Genomic DNA, 20,112 nt, shown 5'->3' with positions numbered 1-20,112 from the left:
TTTTCCAGGCAAGAGTGGGGTGCCATTGCCTTCTCCACATTGTTCTTAAAATAAACTAATTAATTTTGTTGGCAACCTTTGCTCTTGTTCTCACTATTCCCTTAAATAAATCTAATTCCATGAAGCATTAGCAAACAATTCAGATTGTCCTGTTGGAAAACAGAGGGATACATCTGGCACCATAAGGGAAAACTTCATCGAAAAATCATCAGACACCTCTACTTGCTCTCAAAGCTTCTCTTTGATTATCATGTCATTCTCATCATCTTCTCAACCCTTTCTACCCCCTGCTACTGCATTCTCCAGTACCAAACAAACCACCTCCTCTACCTTCTCCCTACTAATCTTTTACTCCTTTCTTATTAGTACAGTCCCATTTTCTCTAGTTTCCTCAACCATCTCAGTCAACAAAGGATTCTCCTTTGAACCATAACAACAACCTTTCTAATTTTCCCCATGTGTCATAATTGTCCAGTCACAAAAAAATCAAGGGCAGCCTTGAAAACTTAAAGGAAACACAAAGTAGAATCATAAAACTGGAGGAATAATAGAGAAAGAAGAAAAAGGTAAATGACTTTGCTTTGTCTAGAGTTTAGAGCCACAGAGACTGTGATTACGGATTTTGATCTAAAATGTGGAGATTTTCTCCACATCTCTATTAGGTTTGTGCATTTTTTAAATTATCTAGTTGTGACACAGTTTGATGTTGACTAGATTCATCATTTCATCCATATAGTGAAATTTTTGTTTTGTAAATTTGTTACACACAAATCACATGCAAAATGTGACTAGCCTAAAATATTTATAACATATACTAAAAGGCTCAAAAAATTTTAATGGGAAACCAAATAGCGTTTTTTAAGCAAAGAAGTGGCATAAGTTAAACTAGCAATATGAGAAATTTCTCTAGCTTCAGGATGGAGAATGTGTTGTAAGTGGGCAATGGTGGAAACAAGACTAGTTAGAAACCTATTGCAATAATTCAGGCCTTATTTCAATAATTCAGAAGATGTGATAATTCCAATAAGGATGTGAGTAAAGTATCCCTTTTTCTTTTCTATAAAACAGAAGTTTCATGAACAGTTAGTACTATAAAAAAAATTGTAAGAAAAAACAAATATTACAAAGTACAGAACATTTTAAATACTTTGGTAGCAATCATGTTCACATGACTAATGAGGAAGTTTTAAATGACTGTTTATTTTTGAAAGTATGTTCTTGAAAGACTCTGATTGGGCAACAACCAGCCCAAATTGTACTTTGATAACTTGTTTAAGTATGTCCAATATTTGGCAAACACTTAGCACTCAATAAATATTTACTAAGTAACTGCACATATTCATTATTTCTTTAAAAATATCCCCTCATTCAAATATTATAACAGTTGACCAGCTTCACCCTTTTACCCAAGATTCTATGAATTAAGCTTTCAATCCATGAAATAATCTCCTTAAAAAATATATGAGCTATAATCCAAGTATGTATTTTAGAATATGCAAAAATAGACCAGAAATCATCCTTTATTTATAAAGTAAAATCATGTAGTTTTAAATTACACAAAATATACTAGAATTAAAAGTTACAGATGTGTCCGCAGAGAAGAAAACCAGTAAAAATTCAAGTTGTTTGTTTTCTTAAGAATTAGTGATACGGAAAGTGTACTGCTAATAAGATTTAAAGGATTTAGTTAAACATAATAAAGAACTCCCTGAGAGTGAGGACTGCTAAAAGAGAATGAGTTACAAAGGGAATTGAACATCTCCTTTTCTAAGAGGCTTTATAAAGATAATCAATTCAGTTCAGTTCAGACACTCAGTCATGTCCGACTCTTTGTGACCCCATGAACCGCAGCACGCCAGGCTCCCTGTCCATCACCAACTCCCGGAGTTCACTCAAACTCATGTCCATCGAGTCGGTGATGCCATACAGCCATCTCATCCTCTGTCATCCCCTTCTCCTCCTGCCCTCAATCCCCCCCAGCATCAGGGTCTTTTCCAATGAGTCAACTCATTAAATATTCCCTTGGTATCTCTAATTTTCTTAAAGAGGTCTCTAGTCTTTCCCATTCTGTTGTTTTCCTCTATTTCTTTGCATTGATCACTGAGGAAGGCTTTCTTATCTCTTCTTGCTATTCTTTGGAACTCTGCGTTCAGATGCTTATATCTTTCCTTTTCTCCTTTGCTTTCTGCTTCTCTTTTTTTCACAGCTATTTGTAAGGCCTCCTCAGACAGCCATCTTACTTCTTTGCATTTCTTTTCCATGGGGATGGTCTTGATCCCTGTCTCCTGTACAACATCACGAACCTCCGTCCATAGTTCATCAGGCACTCTATCAGATCTAGTCCCTTAAATCTGTTTCTCTTCTTTCTTCTTCTACTGTATAATCATAAGGGATTTGATTTAGGTCATACCTGAATGGTCTAGTGGTTTTCCCCACTTTCTTCAATTTAAGTCTGAATTTGGCTATAAGAAGTTCATGATCTGAGCCACAGTCAGCTCCCGGTCTTGTTTTTGCTGACTGGATAGAGCTTCTCCATCTTTGGCTGCAAACAATATAATCAATCTGATTTCAGTGTTGATCATCTGGTGATGTCCATGTGCAGAGTCTTCTCTTGTGTTGTTGGAAGAGGGTGTTTGCTATGACCAGTGCGTTCTCTTGGCAAAACTCTATTAGCCTTTGCCCTGTTTCATTCTGTATTCCAAGGCCAAATTTCCCTGTTACTCCAGGTGTTTCCTGACTTCCTACTTTTGCATTCTAGTCCCCTATAATGTAAAGGACATCTTTTTGGGGTGTTAGTTCTAAAAGGTCTTGTAGGTCTTCATAGAACCATTCAACTTCAGCTTCTTCAGCATTACTGGTTGGGGCATAGACTTGGATTACTGTGATATTGAATGGTTTGCCTTGGAAACGAACAGAGATCATTCTGTCATTTTTGAGATTGCATCCAAGTACTGCATTTCGGACTCTTTTGTTGACCATGATGGCTACTCCACTTCTTCTAAGGGATTCCTGCCCGCAGTAGTAGATACAATGGTCATCTGAGTTAAATTCACCCATTCCAGTCCATTTTAGTTCGCTGATTCCTAGAATGTCAATGTTCACTCTTGCCATCTTCTCTTTGACCACTTCCAATTTGCCTTGATTCATGGACCTGACATTCCAGGTTCCTATGCAATATTGCTCTTTACAGCATCGGACCTTGCATCTATCACCAGTCACATCCACAACTGGGTATTGTTTTTGCTTTGGCTCCATCCCTTCATTCTTTCTGGAGTTATTTCTCCACTGATCTCCTGTACCATATTGGGCACCTACCAACCTGGAGAGTTCCTCTTTCAGTATCCTATCATTTTGCCTTTTCATACTATTCATGGGGTTCTCAAGGCAAGAATACTGAAGTAGTTTGCCATTCCCTTCTCCAGTGGACCACATTCTGTCATAAATCTCACTAAATCTCTATGTAGAATTCATAATGTCATGAGTAGAGTACTTGCTAACTATGACTTCTGTTTTTCAAATTGAAAAGAAAATGAATAAAAGAACAATATTTAAATGGAGAATACTTAGCCTAATTAAGAAAAACTAATTATTTACTATTACAGCACAAAATGCATAAAAATTAGAATTATGGAAATTATAAATGATGATCTCTTTGCTAAGAAAATGCCTGCTGAGGTCCGTGGCACATTAAAAAGTGAACCATGTTATATACTTTAAAAGTAATCATTATTCAAACTTTTCATTGATTTTTCACTGATACCCTCAAAGGCAAATACTAATCACTTTATTTGCCTTAAATTTAAAATTGGTAGGACTATGTCAATAATCCTCAAGAAATCCTAGTGGATTAAGGTACCATTTCATTCAAAATCAATTGATCCTGAATGTGATCATTATTCAACAACTAGGACACGCAAAGCATTTTGCTAGTAAGGGAAAAATAGCTAATCCTGCTTGAAAAGAATTTATCTAAATGAACACATACACACAAGCTACATATAAGCAAAAAAAATCTGGAGCAGTTGAGGATAGTGACAGCTGTATATGACCCCTCTCCAAGGATCTCCTTATCAAAAAAATTGAAACAAGCAGAAATAAAAGGTAATTTCTACACCAAAACATTCCTTCAGTATAACTTGAGGACAGAGGATGCCAAAACTGCAAAGTAATTGTGAGTAAGAGAGAAAGATCACCAAATAACAGTGTGCAACACTCTGCCACCCCTCCTCCTCAAATTGCAAGACTTTGTAGAGGCAGATCAAGAAAAACTGCATGAAAGAAAGATGGAGATAGTGAAGGAGGCTAAAGGTGAGTTGAACAATCTCTAGATTAATTACATTCACCATGCATTACAAAATACCAGAAAAGCATCTAGGCAGACCAGAGTACAGACTAGAGGAAAGGAACTTTAAATACAAGGAATTTGAAGAACTGGGCACCATTTTAAGGACTGGTGCAATATAAAAAGACAGACACTTTTTTTTTTTTTAGTAAGAATGATTTCTTATTAAATTAATTAATTTATTTCAATTGGAGGATAATTTCTTTACAATATTGTGGTGGTTTTTGCCATACATCGATATGAATCACCCACAAGTGCATTCATGTCCCCACAACCTGAACTCCCCTCCTACCTCCCTGCCCAACCCATCCCTCTGGGTTGCCCCAGTACCCAGCTTTGAGTGCCCTGCTTCATACATTAAACCTGCACTGGTCACCTATTTTGCATATGGTAATATACATGTTTCAATGCTATTCTCTCAAATCATCCCACCCTCACCTTCTCCCACATAGTCCACAAGTCTATTCTTTACATCTGTGTCTCTTTTGCTGCCTTGCATATAGGATCATCATTACTGTCTTTCTAAATTCCACATATATTCATTAATATACTATATTGATGTTTCTCTTTCTGACTTACTTCACTCTGTATAATAGGCTCCACTTTGATCCATCTCATTAGAACTGAATCAAATGCGTTCTTTTTTATAGCTGAGTAATTCTGAAAGAGATGGGAATACCAGACCACCTGACCTGCCTCTCGAGAAACCTGTATGCAGGTCAGGAAGCAACAGTTAGAACTGGACATGGAACAACAGACTGGTTCCAAATAGCAAAAGGAGTACGTCAAGGCTGTATATTGTCACCCTGCTTATTTAACTTCTATGCAGAGTACATCATGAGAAACGCTGGGCTGGAAGAAGCACAAGCTGGAGTCAAGATTGCCAGGAGAAATATCAATAACCTCAGATATGCAGATGACACCACCCTTATGGCAGAAAATTAAGAGGAACTAAAAGGCCTCTTGATGAAAGTGAAAGAGGAGAGTGAAAAAGTTGGCTTAAAGGTCAACACTCAGAAAACGAAGATCATGGCATCTGGTCCCATCACTTCACGGGAAATAGATGCGGAAACAGTGTCAGACTTTAGCTTTTTGGGCTCCAAAATCACGGCAGATGGTGACTGCAGCCATGAAATTAAAAGACGCTTACTCCTTGGAAGAAAAGTTATGACCAACCTAGACAGCATATTCAAAAGCAGAGACATTACTTTGCCAACAAAGGTCTGTCTAGTCAAGGCTATGGTTTTTTCACTAGTCATATATGGATGTGAGAGTTGGACTGTGAAGAAAGCTGAGCGCCAAAAAATTTATGCTTTTGAACTGTGGTGTTGGAGAAGACTCTTGAGAGTCCCTTGGACTGCAAAGAGATCCAACCAGTCCATTCTAAAGGAGATCAGCCCTGGGATTTCTTTGGAAGGAATGATGCTAAAGCTGAAACTCCAGTACTTTGGCCACCTTATGTGAAGAGATGACTCATTGGAAAAGACTCTGATGCTGGGAGGGATTGGGGGCAGGAGGAAAAGGGGACGACAGAGGATGAGATGGCTGGATGGCATCACCGACTCGATGAACGTGAGTTTGAGTGAACTCCGAGAGATGGTGATGGACAGGGAGGCCTGGCATGCTGCGATTCATGGGGTCACAAAGAGTTGGACATGACTGAGCAACTGAACTGAACTGAATAGTCCATTGTGTATACGTACCACAGCTTCCTGATCCATTCGTTTGCTGATGGACATCTAAGGTTGCTTCCATTCCCTAGCTATTGTAAACAGTGATGAAATGAACTTTGGGGTACATCTGTCTCTTCCAATTCTGGTTTTCTTGGTGTGGAAACCCAGCAGTGGGATTGCTGGGTCATATGGCAGTTCTACTTCCAGTTTTTTAAGAAATCTCCATACTGTTCTCCATAGTGTCTGTACTAGTTTGCATTCCCACCAACAGTGTACGAGGATTCCCTTTTCTCCACACCCTCTCCAGCATTTATTGTTTGTATGCTTTTTGACAGCAGCCATTCTGACCAGCGTGAGATGGTACCTCATGGTGGTTTTGAGATCAATGCAAAGAAATAGAGGGAAACAATACTATGGGAAAGACCAGAGATCTCTTCAAGAAAATTAGAGATACCAAGGGAACATTTCATGCAAAGATGAGCACAATAAAGGACAGAAATGGTATGGACTTAACAGAAGCAAAAGATATTAAGAAGAGGTGGCAAGAATACACTGAAGAACTATACAAAAGAGATCTTCATGACCCAGATAATCACGATGGTGTGATCACTCACCTAGAGCCAGACATCCTGGAATGAGAAGTCAAGTGGGCCTTAGGAAGCATCATTATGAACAAAGCAGGTAGAGGTAATGGAATTCCAGTTGAGCTCTTTCAAATCCTAAAAGATGATGCTGTGAAAGTGCTGCACTCAATATGCCAGCAAATTTGGAAAACTCAGCAGTGGCCACAGGACTGGAAAAGGTCAGTTTTCATTCCAATCCCAAAGAAAGGCAATGCCAAAGAATACTCAAACTACTGCACAATGGCACTCATCTCACACACTAGCAAAGTAAAGTTCAAAATTCTCCATACCAGGCTTCAACATTACATGAACTGTGAACTTCCAGATGTTCAAGCTGGATTTAGAAAAGGCAGAGGAACCAGAGATCAAATTGCCAACATCTGCTGGATCATTGAAAAAGCAAGAGAGTTCCAGGAAAACATCTATTTCTGCTTTATTGACTATGCCAAAGCCACTGACTGTGTGGATCACAACAAACTGTGGAAAATTCTTCAAGAGATGGGAAAACCAGGCCACCTGACCTGCCTCCTGAGAAATCTGTATGCAGGTCAAGAAGCAACAGTTAGAACTGGACATGGAACAACAGACTGGTTCCAAATAGGGAAAGGAGCATATCAAGGCTGTATATTGTGACCCTGCTTATTTGATTTATATGCAGAGTACATCATGAGAAACCCTAGGCTGGTCAGACTTTATTTTGGGGGGCTCCGAAATCATTGCAGATGGTGACTGCAGCCATAAAATTAAAAGACACTTGCTCCTTGGAAGAAAAGCTATGACCAACCTAGACAGCATATTGAAAAGCAGAGATATTACTTTGCCAACAAATATCCATCCAGTCAAAGCTATGATTTTTCCCATAGTCATGTATGATGTGAGAGTTAGACTATAAGAAAAGCTGAGCACTGAATAATTGATGCTTTTGAACTGTGGCATTAGAGAAGACTCTTGAGAGTCCCTTGGACTGCAGGGAGATCCAACCAGTCCATCCTAAAGGCAACCCGTCCTGAGTATTCATTGGAAGGACTGATTCTGAAGCTGAAACTCCCAGTACTTTGGCCACCTGACGCAAGAACTGACTCTTTTGAAAAGACCCTGATGCTGGGGAGGATTGAAGGTAGGAGGAGAAGGGGACGACAGAAGATCAGTTGGTTGGATGGCATCACCACCTCAATGGACATGAGTTTGAGTAAACTCTGGGAGTTGGTGTGGACAAGGAGGCCTGGCGTGCTACAGACCATGGGGTCACAAAGAGTAGACACGACTGAGCGACTGAACTTAACTGATAATGAATGATGTGGAGCATCTTTTCATGTGTTTGTTAGCCATCTGTATGTCTTCTTTGGAGAAATATCTGTTTAGTCTTTGGCCCATTTTTTGATTGGGTCATTTATTTTTCTGGAATTGAGCTTCATGAGCTGCTTGTGTATTTTTGAGATTAATTCTTTGTCAGTTGCTTCATTTGCTAATATTTTCTCCCGTTCTGAAGGCTGTCTTTTCACCTTGCTTATAGTTTCCTTTACTGTGCAGAAGCTTATAAGTTTAATTAAGTCCCATGTGTTTATTTTTGTTTTTATTTCCATTGCTCTGGTAGGTGGGTCATAGAGGATCTTGCTATGATTTATGTCACAGAGTGTTCTGCCTATGTTTTCCTTTAAGATTTTTATAGTTTCTGGTCTTACATTTAGGTCTTTAATCCATTTCGAGTTTATCTTTGTATAAGGTGTTAGAAAATGTTCTAGTTTCATTCTTTTACACGTGGTTGACCAGTTTCCCCAGCACCACTTGTCAAAGAGATTATATTTTCTCCATTGTATATTTTTGCCTCCTTTGTCAAAGATGAGGTATCCATAGGTACGTGGATTTACCTCTGGGCTTTCTAATTTGTTCCATTGATCTATGTTTCTGTCTTTGTGCCAGTACCATACTGCCTTGTGACTGTAGCTTTGTAGTATAGGCTGAAGTCAGGCAGGTTGATTCCTCCAGTTCCATTCTTCTTTCTCAAGATTGCTTTGGCTGTTCGAGTTTGTGTGTGTGTGTGTGTTTCCACACAAATTGTGAAATTATTTGTCCTAGTTCTGTGGAGAATACCATTGATAGCTTGATAGGGTTTGTGTTGAATCTATAGATTGCTCTGGGTAGTATACTCATTTTCACTATAGTGATTCTTCCAATCCATGAACATGGTATATTTCTCCGTCTATTTGTGTCATCTTTGATTTCTTTTATCAGTGTTTTATAGTTTTCCATATATAGGTCTTTTGTTTCTTTAGGTAAATTTATTCCTAAGTATTTTATTCTTTTCATCACAATGGTGAATGGGATTGTTTCCTTAACTTCTTTTTCTGTTTTTTTTCATTGTTATAATACAGCAATGCAAGGGATTTCTGCATATTAATTTCATATCCTGCAATTTTACTATATTCATTTATTAGCTCTAGTAATTTTCTGGTGGTATCTTTAGGGTTTTCTATATAGAGGATCATGTCATCTGCAAAAGTGAGAGTCTTATTTCTTCTTTTCCAATCTGGATTCCTTTTATTTATTTTTCTCCTCTAATTTCTGTGGCTAGGACTTCCAAAACTATGTTGAACAGTACTGGTGAGAGTAGGCACCCTTGTCTTGTTCCTGATTTTAGAGGAAATGCTTCAATTTTTTGCCACTGAAGGTAATGTTTCCTGTGGGTTTGTCATATATGGCTTTTATTATGTTGAGGTATGTTCCTTATATGCTTTCTGGAGAGTTTTGATCATAAATGGTTGTTTAATTTTGTCAAGGATTTTCTCTGCATCTACTGAGAGAATCATATGGTTTTTGTCTTTCAATTTGTTAATATGGTATATCTCATTGATTGATTTGTAAATATTGAATAATCATTGCACCCCTGGAATAAAGCTCACTTGGTCATGTTGTATGATCTTTTTAATATGTTGTTAGATTCTGTTTGCTAGAATTTTATTGAGGATTTTATCTATGTTCATCAGAGATATTGACCTGTAGTTTTCTTTTTTTCTGGCATCTTTCAGGTAGGTGCAATTTGAAAGGATAAACTATGCGTAAAGAAACAGTCTTTGAAATACACAGCTCTGGGGGAGAAAAAAGACAAAAGAAAGGACAATGTGCCCTTTTAAATTTTGGTGGTAAAGAAAGAAGAAAAAAAAAAGGGTGAAAAATCTAGGAACTTCCAAGACAGAAAAAAAAGAACCTCAAGATGAGAGGACTCATAACCCTTCCACTACCATTTAAACAAAACAAAAATTTTAAATACCAGAATTTTTCTGTTCTTCAGGAGGAATGAATCAAGTGGGGAATCTAATAAAACATCCCACTATCATAAAAATAAAAATAAATAAAGAAGATGAAGACTCAGTTCAGTACAGTTCAGTCGCTCAGTGGTGTTCGAGTCTTCACAACCCCATGGACCACAGCACACCAGGCCTCCCCGTCTATAACCAACTCCTGGAGTTTACTCAAACTTGTCTCCATGGAGTTGGTGATGCCATCCAAACATCTCATTCTCTGTCATCCCCTTCTCCTCCTGCCTTCAATCTTTGTCAGCATCAGGGTCTTTTCAAATGAGTTAGCTCTTCACATCAGGTGGCCAAAGTATTGGAGTTTCAGCTTCAACATCAGTCCTTCCAATGAACACTCAGGACTGATCTCCTCTAGGATGAACTGGTTGGATGTCCTCGCAGGGTCCAAAGGACTCTCAAGAGTCTTCTCCAACACCACAGTTCAAAAGATGAAGACTATGCTATATCTAAATAGATAGGGGAAAGGAGGAAGAGAGAGGGAAGAATATGGGAAGAAGATAATGGAGGGGGAGAAGAGGAGAAGATGGGGGAAAGGAGAGGAAGGAAGAGAGAAGGAGGGAAAGAGGAAGAATGAAACGAAGGAGGGAAAGAATGATGGAAGGAAGAAAGGGAAGGAAATCAAATACTTCCCAGAAATCCACTGGAAGACTTCTATGTATGTTTCATCATTATAATTAAAATTGCATGGTGACTTCCAGGTGGAAGGGCATCTGTAATAATGAAAATCTTTTCCAACCTATAGTGGAAAAGGAAAATGAACTTGGAAGCTTTTGGAGAGCCAATAAACAGTCTCTGATATGTCTTTCCTCACAAACTTAATTAGTAAACATTTCAGTTGGATATAAAACTATAAGCTGAAAATGTTATTACCTCAGAGTTTTTAAGTCATTGCCCCACTGTCTTTTAGCTTCAGTATTATTGTTAAAAGTCCATTGTTATTTCTATTCTCTTTTCTTCTCATACAACTTGTATTTCTTCTGGAAGGTTATAGAAACTTCTTTTTACCCCTGCAATTTTTGTCATAGTGAAGTGCCCTGTTTGGGGGTCCTTTTACATCTTCAGGTCTAGATCTTCACCAGCTCAGTTTCTACAAACATCAAACTTTCAGTTCCCATCCAAGATGGATGGAGGCCAGCCTCACGGTTATGCCGTATTTGAGGGAGAAATATCTGTCCCTTAAACAAATTTTCAACCAATATTGTTGTTTCCTTACCAACATTTTGCAGTTCCTGATGCCTTCAACTCCTAAGCCATCCTGACATCATCTGATTTAATTCACCTTTTTTGTGTTACCATTTCTCATGCAAATACATACGTTAACTTTCTCATTTCTGATCAATCAATTCCCATCTTCAAAAAAATGTGTTGACATGTCTTCTTCTGTTTTTTTTTTTTTGGTAGCTCTTTTTTTTTTTTAACTTTACAATATTGTATTGGTTTTGCCATATATCAACATGAATCCGCCACAGGTATACACATGTTCCCCATCCTGAACCCTTCTCCCTCCTCCCTTCCCGTACCATCCCTCTGAGTCGTCCCAGTGCACCAGCCCCAAGCATTCAGTATCGTTCATCGAACCTGGACTGGCAACTAGTTTCATATATGATATTATTCATGTTTCAATGTCATTCTCCCAAATCATCCCACCCTCTCCCTCTCCCACAGAGTCCACAAGACTGTTCTATACATCAGTGTCTCTTTTGTTGTCTCGTATACAGGGTTATTGTTACCATCTTTCTAAATTCCATATATATGCATTAGTATACTGTACTGGTGTTTTTCTTTCTGTCTTCTTTACTGTAATCTCCTCGCCTATTCTGTGTATCCTTTGAATTTATGCTTTTGGGGGGGTATTATTATTAATATTTTAGTGGGATTTCAAGGGCAACAGAAGAGAAATGTGTTCAGTTAACCATACTTAGCCTGAAGTTCTCTTAATTACACCTGTAGTTTAATGAATAAATCTGGTGGCAGGGAGGAGTGGTTAAGGTGGAGGGCAGTGATGGGCTAAAACTGAGAGTCAGGAGACAATCAGACTTTCAGTAAGAAAGGACAACCACCTGAACTTTGATAGTAGCAGGCATAATGGAGATAAGAGGCCAAATTTCAGACAAACTAAGTTGATAGAAACGACTGCAGTTGATTATTGGTTGTAAAGAAGTCTAACAGACACAGTATATGAGAGAAACTTGAGCAGGTTACAATTCAATAGTAGCAATGTAAGTTCTAATTTCTGTGTGGGTTGATCAGGAAAGACCCCAAAGATGGGTAAGAGTTTGATAGTTGGAAATGGAGGCAAGGTATTATGATTAATCATTATAGTTTATTTGTAACAAGTTCTACAAAGACTAGGATTTAGACGTTTTGGGGTTTTTTTAATATATTTTTTTATATTTTAACTTTACAATATTGTATTGGTTTTGCCATATATCGACATGAATAAAACTGCTATTTCATCAGATACAATCAGTTTCTGCCTTCCTGAATGGGGACTGTCATTTACCTCTTTAGGTAGATCCTCCTTTTGTTCCTTAGTTCATTGCTCCATTATTTCAGTAGTGACCATGTAAGACAAGCATCAAACACTTTCCTTAGGTGAACCCAGGATTCAGTGACGTTATCCAAATGCAGAGGCTTTTTTGATGTCCTAAACAGTAACAATTGTGCTTGTTTCAACAGTTATATATTTTCATTGTTCAAAAAACTTTTAATAAAAAAAATGAAAAATCTTATATTCACTCATGGCCTCTATCTACCAAGGTCCCATCTCCCTACTTTTCAGTTCCCATTCTCTGATCCCCTTGAGTATTCACTTTTATTAACTTCCTGAATAGCTTTTCAGTTTATTTATGCAAATATGAGAAAACTAAAATGCATTTTTGTTTTATTCTTTTGGTTTTACACCAAATATACCATGGTACATATACTGCTCTGTACCTTTCTTTTTTCATTTAATAACATATCTTGGCAAGCAGTATATAGAGAAGTTTCTCATTCTTTTCAAAGCTGCATATCATTTGACTATATGGATGGACTGTAATTCACTGAACCCAGTCTTCTATTGATGAACATTTTGTTTGTTTCCAGTGTTTTGCTATTTCCTTCCATTACAATCTTGTAGGATCAAATATTTTGTTTAGAAATAAAAATTGAATGTTTTAGCAAAGCCATGATCATTCAGATTTAGTGAAATGTTTGGCATTATTTTTGGTTTTGATTTTTCATAAATCTGGAGCTAGACCAATCTATGCTTAAAACCATCCATTGAATGATATATGTAAGCTTGTGTTTACTTCTAATTTGCCTTCCAGGATGCAAAAGTAGAAATGAGAATACCAAAAGTAGAAATGACAATATAGCAAAAAGGAACGTTAGGGCAGTTTTTCCCTGAGAGATAAAGAATTGAATAGAAAGATATTGGTCTTGGCAGCACAACATGCCCCAATTAGGGCGTTACTCACATAGTGTTGAGGCCTCATAACTGCAACTTTGGGATGTCTTTACTGGAGCTTCCCAGGGGGCACTAGTGGCAAAGAACCAGCTTGCCAATACAGGTAGAAAAGAGACATGGGTTCTATCCCTGGGTTGGGAAGATCCCCTGGAGAAGGGCATGGCAATCTACTCCAGTATTCTTGCCTGGAGAATCTCATGGACAGAGAAGCCTGGCAGGCTATAGTCCATAGGGTTACAAAGAGTCAGATGCAACTTAGCACACATGCACTGTAATTCTATTACACTCTTATTCTATTATTATGGTTTGTCCAGATCATGGTAACATTTCTTTCTTTATGGGAGTGTATTTTTACTGGAGAGTATGAAGTTCTTATCGTCATTTGTACTGAGTATGGGATTATTCCCAAGAAGCAAACAAGGCAGACCAGGGTGATTATGCTTTCTGGGTTTTAGAGGCAGTCAGGCCTGGGCTTTAAGGTTTATCTCTACTATCAGTGAAGAGTCAACCTGGTGAGGGATTCTGAGATTTTATTCAGGCACATAGATTTTAAGAGAAGACACTTCAAGTATCAACTATAACTTACTCTTTAAATTGTACTATTATCTCCAAACCTTTGTTAATCAGTAATCCCAAAAAAGTTAAAAATATGATGAAATATCATTTCACATCTTTAATATTAAATTAAAAGAACCTCTGAAAATGCCAAGTGCCAGATAGAATGTGGATCAAAGAGAATTAGTCATTGCTGGAGGGAGTATAAATTGGTACATACATTTTGGAGGACAATTTATCAATATCTAGCAAAGCTGAAAATATGAATATGCTATAATCAAGTGATTTCGCAGTGAGGCAGGTACCCTGGAGAAACTACTGCACAGGTGCTCAAGTAAACAAAAATAAGAATATATTATTTATATAGAAAAAATAGAAATGACCCTTCATTAAATGGAGAACTAAACTATATTTATATCAAGGAATTTGCCACATGATAAAAATAAATGAAATAAAATTGCATAGATTTAGAAAACATGGATTTCATAAGTATAACACTGAGCAGAAAAGCAAGTTACACAAAAATGTATAGGGTGTGATATATTTTTATGATACTATAATGTTTTATTCATTACATGTAGTAAAAGTATAAAGAAATGCACAAAAAATATAAGCCGACTGTTTACCTTTGGCAGGCATAGAAAAGAATAAAATCAGGGAGGGTACAAAGAGGGCTTCAGCTGGATAGTGAGTACATGACTATGAGTTCTACCTTTGTAACTTTGTAATATATTCATAAATGTTAAAAATAAAGTTACATCTTTATCTTTGTAGTACACTAGTGATTTAGGGGGAAGTGGTCTTCATAATAGCCAAAAGATAGAAATAACCCAAACATTCATCAACTGATGAATGGATAAATAAATAAAACATGGTATCCATACAATAGAATATTATTCAGCAATAAAAAGGAATGAAATATTTATATTTTCTACAACATAAGTGAACCTTAAAAAATTACTGCTAAGTGAAAGAAGCCATTCACATAAAAATAAAAGATCATGTGATTCCAATTATAGGACATTTCAGTATCAGTAAATTTTATTATAACAATAGAAAGTAAATAAGTAGTTGCCTACAACTCAGGGTGGGGCTATGTGCAGAAAAATTGGGATGTGATTGCTATTCTGTACAGGAGTTCTTTGGAGGGTGATGAGAATATTATAAAATTGATTGTGGTGATGGTCACACAACTCTGTGAACATACTGAAAACCATTACATTACATGGTTGTATGGCTAAACTATTTAAATTAAATAAATGAATTATGTAGCATATGAATTATATCCCAATAAAACTTTTTAAAAATCTGGTCCAAAGAGCATTTCCTTTGCTCAGACCTGTCATGCATCTGTTCCTTCATATTACTTTCCTACCACTTCAGAGAGATTTTGGGAATGTTTCTCTTGGCCCAAAAACTAAGGAGGATTATTTTAAAAGAGAATTGCCCCAGAAAATATAGAGCACATGGAAATGATGAGACTATATACATCACACAGGATATATAGATGAGTTCATCCAAACAATAAAACTGGATCATAGTCAAAGGATACTAAGACTAGTTTGGCTTGTCATTTACCTAATGGTCTAAAGCAATGTAATGAGAAAAAACTTGTCCTTCTGGCTCTGTACTTCCTATTTTCAGGGAATGATGCATGTTTTTAAGTTATCTGTTGAAATATATAATTAAAAGTAAAAATGGAAATAGGAAGATATCAGGGCTGATATCTACACTGTTCTCTTGAGAGTAGCCATAATTAAGAGAGCTCAGAACCTTCCAAGAAAAGCTCAGGAGGTGACTCCAGGACCCCAGCCATGAGGATGGGTACTGCCAATAACCTCTCAGTCCTTTACAGTAACCAGCATACTTTCCAGTCCAAAGTCTTCTCAGCAACTTTGTGCCTATTTTAGAACTACAACTGATAGTGACAGAATCCAGGATCTAAAATCCTGCAGTTAGGACAACTTTACTTCACTATCGCACTCCACCTCAGTAACCTCTATTGTCCACTAACAAGTGGTTTTCCAACCTCTGTTTCAATAAAGTAACAGGAAATTCATTACCTCACCAAGCAGCTCATTCCCTTCTTGTACACCACTGTTAGCCAAAAAGTTCCTCCTTATATTGAAGTGAACAGCTTTTCTGTAACATTCACAAATTTGATCCTGAATAGACTTTTGTGTCTACTCAAAATAGGCTTAAATGACCTTTTCCATATAACAGCCTTTTTGAAGGCCAGCACCATATACTTTTCAACATATATCCTCTGGGCTAAACATTAAAAGCTTTTTCAGGGACTCCCTATGATAAGGTTTCCAGAAGCTCATTACCATCTTGGTTATTCTTAAACTTCCTTGTAGCCAAGTTAAGCTCATTTCATATCCATAAAACAAGGATAGGTAATAATGCCTATGGGCTTCCCAGCTGGCACAAGTGGTAAAGAATCAGTCTACCAATGCAGGAGATGCAAAAGGCACAGGTTTGATCCCTGGTTCAGGAAGATCTCCAGAATAGGAAATGGTAAGCCACTTCAGTATTATTCTTGCCTGGGAAATCCCATGTACAGAGGAGCCTGGTGGGCTACAGTCCATGGGTCTCAGAGTCAGACACAACCTAAGCATGCACACACACACACACACACAAACACAGTAATGCCTATGGCCCTGAATTAACCAAATGAATTAATGTATATAAAAGTATTCTTACACCTTAAAATATTTTGTAAACATAAAATACTATTAGAAAGTATCTGCTTCCCAGAAGCCAACTTCTCAAAACATAGTAGAAATTTGTAATACACAACGTGATCTAAGGGTCAGTGGCATTGGAATCACCTGGAATCATATTAGAAATGAAGAATCTCAGACCCATTCCATATCTATTAAATCCACATCTGCAGTCCCAGGTGGCTCAGTGGTAAAGAATCTGCTCAGCAATGCAGGAGATACGAGAGATGCGAGTTCAACCCCTGGGTCAGGAAGATTCCCTGGAGAAAGGAATGCCAACCCATTTCAGTATTCTTGCCTGGAGAATTCCATGGACAGAGGAGCCTGGTGAGCTACAGTCCATGGGGTCACAAAGAGTAAGACAGGACTGAACGATTAACACACACACAACAAGTATTTTATACATTAAAGTTTGAGGAACACTGCAGACTTTCACGAAGGCAATGGCAACCCACTCCAGTACTCTTGCCCGGAAAATCCCATGGGCGGAGGAGTCTGGTAGGCTGCAGTCCACGGAGTCGCTAAGAGTCGGACACGACTGAGCGACTTCACTTTCACTTTTCACTTTCATGCATCAGAGAAGGAAATGGCAACCCACTCCAGTGTTCTTGCCTGGAGAATCCCAGGGATGGGGGAGCTGGTGGGCTGCCATCTATGGGGTTGCACAGAGTCGGACACGACTGAAGTGACTTAGCAGCAGCAGTAGACTTTCAAATGGGCATACACTTAGCAATTTCTCTTTTAGATTTTTATCCTGAGAATATGGTGTGGTAAGTGTGGAAGAGATACACATAAATAAAATTCAGGGCAGCTTTTTCATAATAGCAAAAACTTAGAAGGAATCCAAAGATATACTAATAGAAAATTGGGCAGATGATTGATGTTTCATTTGTGGATATACTCATTCTTCCCAGGAGGCCTTGTTGGCCCTTGGCATACCTAATTGCTAGCTAGGGTTATCTGTTGAGCAAGCTTCTCAGCTTGTGCTAATGGCAAGAAGATGCCTGCTCCCAAGCTGATGGCTGATGCTGTGAGCATAGTTGCATGCTCATTTGGACACAAAGGGTATTAATATCTCCAGACAGATTATCTACCTGGGAAGCATCAAACCATTTGCCCAAGACTTCAATCTCCCAAGGGTTCAAACAGTTTTAAAATACCGCTAGCAGCATATCCAGGTGTTTTCTCAAGTACAATTATTACAGGACTTTTACTGAGATCATAATTAACTAGAGAAGGGACAGTGAAGATATAACTGGAGAACTGCTCATAGGCCACTTAAAAAATTTGTGACCCAATGTCAGTAAAGTGGCTTTTTCCCTCTTTAATTGAGAAACATGTTCAGCCTTTCTGTTCCTTAGTTTTGACCATTGCCCTTGAAGTTTCTTTTACTCTTGTTACAGAGTTACTTTACTTATTAGACAGAGAAAAACCTTCCACTGTGACCAAACAGTTTGGGAAATTTTAGGAAAATGATGTTTCCTGAATACCTTACTTTAAAATATCAAACTACACTTCTCCACTCCAAGAGTTTATTTCTCTGTTTAATTTTTCTCCATGGCACCCATCATCAGCAACTCTACTTGTTTATTGTTTTATTGATTGCTTGTCTGGCTCCCTCCACTAGAAGGCAAGCTCTATAAAGAAAAGAGGTGTTGCCTCTTTTGTTCATTGCTGTGTGTACAGCACTTAAGAAGTGTCTGACACCTAGGAGGTGTTCAACAAGTGTTTGTTGAATGAATCTGCATTAAAAAAATTTCAGTATCCTTAGGTCCACTGGTCTTATTAGGTGGATCCACTGGTCTTGTTGGCTAGAGAACAAAGTCCTTCATCATTTAGACTATATCCAAGGTATACTATGGAATAGGAAATGGCAACCCACTCTAGTATTCTTGCCTGGAAAATTCCGTGGACAGGGGACGGTGGAGGGCTCTTGGGGATCACAAAGAATCAGACACAACTGAGCACAGCAAGGTACACAAAGGCTCTACAGCCTCTTGATTTAGTCTTCCTAATTAACGGTAGTGCTAGTAATTGAGATTGTAAGCAAAGGTAAGTTATCCAGTTCTATATCAAGGCAAAAAGACAGCAATGGACAGGAAGATATTAGAGGTCCTACTAGATTCATCCAAGCGAACAGATACCCAAGCAGAGACATATGATGCTATATAGCTTTGGGGAGGGTAAGGAATCTAGGAACAGGTAAGTTAGGATCCAGAAGTCATCAAGTCTAAGAAAGCCAGGCCAAAATAAGAATGTAAACTCCAGAATATATGTGTGTTAGCCACTCAGTCATGTCCGACTCTGTGACCCCATGGACTATAGCCTGCCAGGCTCCTCTATCCATGGAATTCTCCAGCCAAGAGTACTGGAGTGGGTAGCCATTCCCTTCTCCAGGGGATCTTCCCAACTGAGGGATTGAACCCAGGCCTCTGCATTGCGGGCAGATTCTTTACCATCTGAGCCACCAGGGATGCTCGTGTGCGTGTGTGTGTGTGTGTTTTAAAAAATTTTTAAAAGAATGTAAATTCCATGAGATCATTTGTCCAGGCATGGTGATATGTCAGATATAGAAATGGGTATTTGTTAGATGGAAAATTAATCCATCAACAAAATGGAATTCATGCAGCCATTTTAAAAATGCTGCTATAACTGGGACAACCCTGAGGGATGGGATGGGGAGGGAGGTGGGAGGGGGGTTCAGGATGGAGACACATGTACATCTGTGGTTGATTCATGTCAATGTATGGGAAAAACCACTACAATATTGTAAAGTAATTAGCCTCCAATTAAAATAAATAAATAAATTTTTAAAAATAAATAAAAATAAAAGCACTGCTCTGAGTTTATTTGAGACTGTGTGAAATTTGTAGGTTAATTTTGACAAAAAGTTGACCTCCTTATATGGCCTTCTCATTCATAAGTATGAATTCTCTCTGTTCAGTTCAGTCACTCAGTCGTGTCCAACTCTTTGCGACCCCATGAATCACAGCACGCCAGGCCTCCCTGTCCATCACCATTTCCTGGAGTTCACTCAGACTCACGTCCATCGAGTCAGTGATGCCATCCAGCCATCTCATCCTCTGTAGTCCCTTTCTCCTCCTGCCCCCAATCCCTCCCAGCAACAGAGTCTTTTCCAATGAGTCAACTCTTCGCATGAGGTAGCCAAAGTACTGGAGTTTCAGCTTTAGCATCATTCCTTCCAAAGAACACCCAGAAATCTCCTTAAGGATGGACTGGTTGGATCTCCTTGCAGTCCAAGGGACTCTCAAGAGTCTTCTCCAACACCACAGTTCAAAACCATCAATTCTTCGGTGCTCAGCCTTCCTCACAGTCCAACTCTCACATCCATACATGACTACTGGAAAAACCATAGCCTTGGCTAGACAAACCTTTGTTGGCAAAGTAATGTCTCTGCTTTTCAATAT

This window comes from Bos grunniens, chromosome 16, assembly GCF_055505025.1.
Source record: "Bos grunniens cultivar Pamir isolate PY7600 chromosome 16, Bosgru_T2T1.0, whole genome shotgun sequence".
Classification (NCBI taxonomy): domain Eukaryota; kingdom Metazoa; phylum Chordata; class Mammalia; order Artiodactyla; family Bovidae; genus Bos; species Bos grunniens.
Note: the sequence above shows the minus strand (reverse complement) of the source record.